Below are 9302 nucleotides of genomic sequence, written 5' to 3' on the forward strand. Positions count from 1 at the left end.
GTCTTAAAGGCTTGAAGATAAACAAGCGGCCATCCAGCTGAGAAGCATCAAAGTCCACATGAAAGAAGCACACCATCCTGACTGACCACGAGGTGAAGAAGGGATCAGGTATCAAGCATCCAAGAACAAGAAATCATATCATTGTAAAGGTGGGTGAGTGCAGAGTGGAGACTCAAAGCCCATTGGTGGGCAACTGAACACCCCCTTACTGAGGGGTTGTGGGGAGGAGACGAGCCAATCAGGGTCCAGGGTAGCAATGATGAAACATATAACTTTCCTCTAGTTCTTTAATGCCTCCTCCCTCCCACTATCATGATCCCAATTCTACCTTACAAATCTGGCTAGACCAGAGGAAGTACATTGGTACAGATAGCACAACTGGGAACATAGGGAATCCAGGACAGATGACTCCTTCAGGACCAGTGGTGAGAGGGGCGATGCCTGGAGGGTGAAGGGAATGTGGGGCAGAAAGGGGGAACCAATTACAAGAATCTAAGTATTGCCTCCTCCTTGGGGGATGGACAGCAGAGAAGAGAGTGGAGGGAAATATCGGACAGTGTAACTTACGACAAAACTATAATAATTTATGATCTATGAAGGGTTCATGAGTGAGGGGGGAGTGGGGAGGGAGGGAGGAAATGAGCAACTGATATTAGGGGCTAGAGTGGGAGACAAATGTTTTGAGAATGATGAGGGCAACAAATGTTCATATGTGCTTGACACAATGGATGCATGTATGGATTGTGATGAGAATTGTACAAGCCCCCAATAAAATAATTAAAAAGAAAAAAGAACTGGTCACTCCTAATAATACGTACACAGAATGAGAAACAATGTCTCACTATCCTTGCTTCTAAAACCCATCCAGATGTACTCTTCCAAGACAGATTTTTGTTTTTGTTTTTCTGGTGGTAGTTCCTGATAATTCAATATAAGTTTTTGGTCAATGTTATAATACAATTGGATCAATTGTTCTCCATTCTTTATTCATTGTCCAATGTTCATATGAATATGAAGTGATTGAAAATATCATGACTTGGATCAAAAGCACTTCAATCCCCAAAGTGATCATTTAACTCTAGCAATATAAAGACCAACAGATTTTCCCAGTGAAACCCATCTTCAGAATTCTTAACTGCTAGTTCCATGATTGTAGAGTAAAGTAAGTAAAAGTTGAGAAATTCAGTCTTTTCTCCATATTATTATATGTTGTATATATTGGTCCAGTTGTTATCATTTTGTTTTGTTTCTATTGACGTATCATTTACACTGAAGGCTGTACAGTGTTGTCTTCATCAGTAAGTTCTGTACGTTGCCCGTGTCTTTAGTGCAGATTACAAGTCTTCCTTCAATATAATTAATTCTTAATCATATGAAGTGCTAAGTCAAGGACCAATTATTTTAGCAACAGTGACTTTGTATTTTCTCTCCATCTTCTGATGCTTCCCATATTTTTCAATATTTTCCCTATGATCTGTCGCTTGTTAGGGCTGTCAGATTGGTTCCAACTCATAGTGACCCTACAACAGTACAAAACCCTCACAATTGTCCCCATGTTCCTGCCCATTTTTTCAGCCATGATGTCACTCCAGGTTGTTGAGGGCCTTCCTCTTTTACGCTACTCCTCCACTTTGCTAAGCGTGGTGTGCTTTTCCAGGGACCCATCTCTCCTGACAGCGTATCCAAAAGACGTGAGGCAGAGCCTTGCCATGCTGGCTTTTAAGGCACATCGAGCTGTCTGCAGTGGGGACACATTGGTGAAAAGTACAGTACCAGGGTTTCCCATGTTGTGACACATCAAGTGGCATTATTTATGTAGATTTTAATGGTTACTCCTGTAATCACAACGTAGAGTGCAATGTAGATGGCATCTCCCAGGGCTGCGCAGTGTCCACCATGTGTGGCCAGATATGGACATGTACAATCTTTACAAATGCAAATGATTGCGTACAGGGTCACTTTAAGAATGGGGAGGGGAACATCAGGGACTTAACTTCTGAAAAAGGTTTGATAAAGCTTTATAAAGGAGGGGATTATTTTGCTGAATCTTAAACTATAGGGATAATTTTTTCACCTGGAAATGGAAAAGGCAGTTGGGCAGAAAACAGCAGATGTAAAGACAAGTGAATTAGATTAAACAAATGTTAAACATGCTTCTGGTAGGGACACTTTTAAGCATATATTCCACTACATAACAACAAGGATAGACATGTGTTCTATACAATGGTTAATACTAAGAAACTTTTCATGGAATTGAAGTTGGAGGATAAGGTCATCTTTCAGTAGTTGGCGGGGCGGGGTTTAATATGACTAAAGTGTTTAAATGGACTGAGAATACCAGATACAATGAAACAAATCAAGTGAGCTGTCAGAGTGGAAACAAACAAACAATGAGAAGGGCAGGGATCTTGTCTTTTTTGTCATTGCATTTCTAGTGACAAGGATAGTACTTGGAGCATAGAGTTGGTCTAATGAGCAATATGGGAGGAAGGGGGTCCAAGATGAATTTAGAAAATAGAGCGGACCAGATTTGCACTACCATATAATTAGGATCAGAATACTTACACTACAGTTTATATAAAGCAAGCTCAAATTTTGGTTTTGGACAATTCACAATGACTAGAGCACTCTAGATATTCAAACTAATTCATTTTTCAGGAAGATTTACCATGAATTTCTGAGTGGCCAAAAAAAGGTACCTGATAGACTTGGATACATTCTTCATTCCTCTGAAATGGCTGCTGCACTGGGGTGTTCAGACCAGTTCACACGTCTCCCCAGGGGCTTTTCCTGCTCATGACTTTGTGTTGCCGCTGGGAATTGGTCATGGTGTGATTGCGTACAATATGAGAGTTAGCAAGTGCTGCAGTTTTTTTCTTTTCCCTTGAGTATCAGTTAAATATTTATCAGCACAACACATACTATCTGCTGTCTTCTGTGTTTATCCTCACTTGGCCCTCCAGCTGATTTTACCAAGACCTTAAAAGCCTTAGCCATCGTACCTGCCATCATCCAGTGTTCAAAAGAGACCAACCTCAGCATATCACAGCAATGCTAGAATTCGTGTCATGAGACACAGATTTCCTTGATGCTATAAAATGCCTATCATTCAGAGTCAAGCCCTGCTAATTCCAGAATCTACTTCATATTAAGTATTGCTTGAGTATTTAGTCCTCATTCATCAAAACTTAGACCCACATATGATCTTATTTTCCCAGGAAATGTGATTAAACCCTCTATTGTCCTTAGTTCTCAGAATCCTAGTTCAACATACGCATATGCATTTGCCTTTCATAGGGCAACATTTCTAGTCAGCTGAATAGAAATTGTCAAGGGGCAGCTCAAGAAGACATCATTAAGATTTAATAAAGGAATGTGCAAAGATCTAGAATTCTAAAACAAAAATAGAACCTACTCAGCATGTTTTAAATGGAAAGAACTGATTAAAAAAGTCAAGCCTAGAGTTGAAATACTGAAAGATTCTATGGCCAAAATATTGAATGGTACAGGTACCATCCCAAGTAGATGGAAAGAATACGGAGGAGTCTGTACCAAAATGAACTAGTAGACATGCCACTATTTTAGAAGGTAGCCTATGAACAAGAACCAGTGACGCTGGAGGAAGGAAGAAGTTCAAGTTGCACTGAAAACATTAACTAAAAAATAAGGCTATCGAAATTGATAGAATTCCAGTTGTAAGCTAATGAAGCACTGGGAGTACTTACTCATCTATTCCAGGAAATTTGGAGTATAACTATGTTGCAAACTCACTGGAAGAGATCCATATTTGTGTCCATTCCAAAGAAAGATGACCCAACAGAATGCTCCAGTTATAGAACAATATCATTGGTATCATATAGAAGTAGCATTTTGCTGAAGATCATCCAACAATGGTTGCAGCAGTACATTGACATGGAGCTGCCATAAGGTCAGGCCAGATGAAGACAAGGCTAGGGAGCCAGGAATAGTATTGCCGATGTCAGACAGATCTTTACTGACAGCAGAAAATACCAGAATTATGCTTACTCATGTTCTATTGACTATGCAAAGGCATTGCATTCAACTGTGTGGATCATAACAAACTATAGACAGCCTTGAGAAGAATAGGAATTCAAGAACACTCGATTGTGATCATGCAGAATTAGTACATGGGTCAAGAGACAATTGTGCAAATAGAACAAGGGAATTTTGCATTGTTCAGAATCAGAAAAGGGTTGAATCCTGTCACCATATCTATTCAATTGGGATGCAGAGCAAAGACTCAGAGAAGTCGGGTTATATGAAGAAGAATATGGCATCCTGTTTGGAAGAAGGCTTCTTAACCACCTGCGATATGCAGGTGACACTGCTTGCTTGCTAACAGGGAGGAGGGCGTGAAGCACTTGCTGATGAAGATCAAGGATGGCAGCCTTCAGTATGGATTGCAACGCAATGTAAAGAAGACCAAACCCTCACATCTGCATCATGATAAATGGAGAAAGGGTAGAAGTTGTCGAGAATTTTGTCTTGCGCGGATCCACAATCAGTGCTCATGGGAGTAGGAGTCAAAAGATCAAAATGTGCTGCATTAGCTACATCTGTGCACAAGAACTCTTTAGAGTATTGAAAGCAAGGATGTTACTTTGAGGACGAGTTTGCACCTGATCCAAGCCATGGTATTTTCAATGACCTCATTTGCATATGAAAGTGCTACACTGAGTAAAGAAGACAGAAGAAGAATTGATGATTTGAATTGGGGTACAAGAGAACAGTATTGAAAATACCATAGACGACTAAAAGGACAAACCAATCTATCTGGGAGGAAATACAGTCAAAGCAATTCTTAGAGACAAGGATGGGGAAATTTCCTAGAGAGACCAGTCCTTGGAGTAGGACATGATACTTGCTACAGCAGAAGGGCAGCCAAAAAAAATGTCCTCAAGGAGATAGGTAGACAAGTGGCCTGCAAGCAACAATGGTCTCAAGCATAGGAATAATTGTGAGGATGGCACAGGGCCACAAAATGCTTCATTCTTTTGTACGCAGGGTCCCTATACATAGTGGCTGACGTACTGGCATCTGAAAATAACAACATAGGACTAACAGAATATCACACAAAGTATCTAGGAATACTGTGTGAACACAGTTGATGTAATTGGAGGATCCCACTTTAGTAAATAAAATGCGTTCTTCCAGTGTGAATATAGAAGCATGCAAAAAAAATAGAAAGCACACTAAAAGCTCAAAAAAATTAAAAATGAAACAAACTCACTGCCAGCAAGTCAATTCTGACCTTTAACAAGACTGTAGGCCTGGGTAGATCTGCCCTCGCGGATTTCCAAAACTGTAACTTCTTACTGGAGTAGAAAGCCTCGTCTTTTGCTCTCCCTCTGTCTCTTTTGCTCTCTCTCTGTCTGTCTGTCTGTCTGTCTTTCTCTCTCTCTCTGAGTGTCTAGTAGTTTCAAACATAATAACTTGCAGTTAACCATCCAATATACAACCACGATGCAACCCAGATGCCTGTGATGGATGGATAATACAAATATACTACAAATTTATTTATATCTAGTCTTTAACATAGCATCATACATTGTAAACTTTAAAAGGAAATAACACAACTGTTAATGTATAAACATGCTTTATTCTTTAGCATTCAGCTGCACGTTTGTCATACTGTGATGTCTTGCATGCTATCATGTTGTGGAAATAAATTGAACTGATCATCAGTGATGGAAAGATTTCAGTGTCTCTAGACTAAGTAAAATTAGAAAGAGAGTCCTACATAACTACATATGAAAATTGGCCAGTGAAAACTTTATTGCTCGGTGCTGGCAGTTGAGTCTTCCAGGTTGGACGGTGCACAAACCATAATGGCAACAAGAATGGACTCAGGCAAGCCGGTGACCGGGAGGGTGGCCTGCGTCAGGCAGCGTTATTTGCAACTTTACACAGGCCCTCCTTCAGTTGAAACGGCCTAGACGGCAAATGCCCACAAGAGCAATGGGTTTGATTCTGTGCCTGATGATGTAACTATACTTCACTAAATAAATAAATTGATAACATTCTAAAAAAAAGGACAAAGGCAAACTTTGTTAACATTAAATATGTGTTGGAGGAAGAGTGAAAGGAAAGTCAAAGGACCCCAAGTGCTGTTTACTTTCCAAAGGCCTCTTCTCGCTTCCCAGTGAAGTGGGGAGAAGAGTTTCTCCTTATACAAATGTTGTGATCCTTATGAATGAAAAGTACGTGAACATCAGTGGCAAGCACCATGTGTTATTATTGAAAAGTTTATTCTAAAAATGAATTGAGGGGGAATATAACTTCAGCGTTCACCCTGGCCTACTGCCATCTATTTGACGTTCAAAGAATCAGAGTAGTTGTTGGAAACCCAAAGCCAAACTTATTGCCTTGAGTCAATTCTGATTCATCACATCCTGCTAATGCTTCATAATCTTTATGCTTCTCCAGTAGGTTTCTAATAGGACTATCTGGATTAATGAATAAAGATTATTGGCAATATGATATTTTCTTATACTTTTAATTACTATAATTCAAAATGAATAAATATAAAATATAATCATGACACTCTATTGCACTGTTTTGTGCTGGAATAATTTTATGCTAACCATGAGTATGAGAGCCCTGGTGGCCTGGTGGCTTATGACTTGGGCTGCTAACTGCAAGATTAGCCATTGGGAACCACCAGTCAGTCTGGTAGAAAGATGTGGCTTTCTGGCTTGTATAGTTTGCAGCCTCTGAAGCCCCCAAGGGAAGTTCTACTTCATCCTTATAGGGCAGCTAGGAATTCCAGTAGACTTAATGATACCGAGTTTGCTTTAATATTTATATAAATACTATCTGAGTGTTTACATTAAATATTCTCCTTTTTTTCATGAGAATTAAAGCTATATCTGAAAAGAGTCCCCAAATAGTTGTGTAGCCATAAAACTTTTACCAGGATGTGTGGATGTATATGTTTAAATTGTACTTTGAGTGAAAATTTACAGGGTAAACCAGTTTTCCATTCAGTCATTTATACTTATTTTGTTTCTAAACCCTAGTTGCAATTCACGCAATGAATAGAATTCTTTTATGCAGATTCCCTGAATCCATTTGTTCTTAAAATTCTGGAACATTTCACAAATTGGGTGTCATTATCATACAAGGACATGCAAATCTTCTCAGTATAGTTTCTATTTTAGCACAGGTGAAGTCAAAGCAAGAACAATCAATGAGTTTTTATTTGACATAAAAACAAAATTAATTATTGAAGATCTGGAGAGTTAATGTATGTAGTACATCCCAATGATTAATATAATTTCATCACTGGAATTGTTACTTTTCTGAGTACTAAACAAAAATGCACTTTGAAATTATATGGCTTACCAAACCAATGAAAATTATTTTCCACTTGCATTGCTTTCTGGTAAAGTGGTAAGTGATCATGAAAACCAAATACTGAGGTCAAAATTAATTTAATTTCATTTAAGGATTTTTCAGTTGTATAATTGGGTATTAATAGAACTGAGAATCAGTTTATAACTTGCAGTTATCTCTATTACCTTTAAAATGATTGATTATAAATTAAACTTACCATTAATTTATAATAAAAATATCATTTTAAACAAAGATACTATCAATTATGCCATATAGAAAAAGAGTTTCTATTTGAGATAACCTTTCTAGTACTTTTTTCCAATTAATAAAAATAACAAAAAGGTATTTCTAGTGCATTTATGTTTTTAAGTAAACTTTTTGTTTAGATATAACTTGCATGGATATTAAAAATATAAATAATTAAAATATCACAAACTGAACTCATTATTGTACATACTAGTGAGTTATGAGTTGAGCTTCCAACTGAGAGTCAGGAAGTTTGGAACATCCACCTGTCTGTTGATGATGAGACAATCAGCATTGTATAGATTTGCAGCCTTGGAAACTCTAGTGAGAAAGACTTCGCTGTTCTACAGGGTTCCTGTGAATTGGAATCAACTTGCAGTGTGATGTTAGTAAGGAAATACTCATGAATGGCACAAATGGTTAAGCGATTGACTTCTATAAGAAAGACTAGTGGCTCCAATCCTCATAAAGGTATCTAGAAGAAAGGCCGGGAGGTCTCATCCCTATGGAGTGCAGTGCTTCCAGGATGCACAGGAGGTCATCATGATTCAGAAACTGCTTATCTGTGTTTTCTTTGGGGGAGGTATGTAATGACCACCCAAGTCAAAAGCAACCGAATGTAGTCTGATATCCTCTCATAATCACTATTATTTTCTTCTATCCCAAAGTAAATCCTGTCTGACTTCGAACACCCTATCTATGATAGTAAGGTTTTGTGTCAGCTTGCTGGAAACAGGATCCTCTGATGATGTGATCTAAAATAACGTCATCTACTCTGGAGTGGGATCTTGTTTAAGTCAGCAGGCAGCTGTGGGAAGAAGAAGGTGGCTGCTACCCTCAATCAAGTCACAACCTTGCATCAAGTGAAAAGTCATTTTTATTTGGTGTATAGCCTACTCTTAAATACGAATGACCTGTGGGAGGCTGACCCCACTTCTGCTGGTTCTGAATGCTGTGCCTGGTTCATCGACCTTCACCCATATTGCATGCTTCTCTCAGGAGCTGTCAGTGTACTATGGAAATTGGATTTATTTGACTCTGCATCCCAAAGCCTATGGTTTTCCTGCTTTCTGATTGATCAGACCCTTCTCCGACAAGAGGGAAAATAAACCAGTTTAATATTTGACTCAAGGTCTTCCGCCAAACAGGACTTATTCAGTCAAGAAAGGGTGAGCCGTTGCTTTATGTGTATTGCTTTCTATATATACACATATAAATGTTGCTGCTTTTGTGTTTTTGGTGAACCCAGATATTGTTTTACACAATATCTTAGTTCTGCATGTTTTGAGGATTATGAAACAAAATTGAACCACATAGCATATTTCCCTTTGTGTCTAGGTCTTTACAGAACATTATTTTTGTGACATTTATCCAATTTGATGTAAGTAGCAGCTCATTAATTTTCACTATACTATTCCATTAGAGGAATATCCTTTAATCTATGTATCCATCCTTCTTTTGATGGATGGTGGATATTTTCAGTGTTTCACTGTAAATAATGAAACCAAATAGATAGTTTTGCAAAGTCCGTTTTTACACTGAACTATTTATGAAACTATAGACCTATCGTGGACATACATTCAAAATTAGTATATACTGGCACTTTTCAAAGCGGCTGAATCATCACATACAATCATTAGCCACAATATATGCAATTTGTAGCTACTCCAAATATTTGTCCATCACCTTCATTTTAGCCA

At 38.3% G+C, this 9302-nt stretch overlaps 1 non-coding gene across 1 annotated transcript; it reads right to left on the reverse strand.

The window, feature by feature from the left end:
• Positions 1 to 7100: 7100 nt before the first annotated feature.
• Positions 7101 to 7205, reverse strand: LOC115869248. Its single transcript, XR_004046068.1, has one exon. It is a non-coding gene; the product is annotated as a U6 spliceosomal RNA (small nuclear RNA).
• Positions 7206 to 9302: the final 2097 nt, after the last annotated feature.

This window comes from Echinops telfairi, unplaced genomic scaffold (genome assembly GCF_000313985.2).
Source record: "Echinops telfairi isolate 266 unplaced genomic scaffold, ASM31398v2 ScPeMD7_23;HRSCAF=83, whole genome shotgun sequence".
Classification (NCBI taxonomy): domain Eukaryota; kingdom Metazoa; phylum Chordata; class Mammalia; order Afrosoricida; family Tenrecidae; genus Echinops; species Echinops telfairi.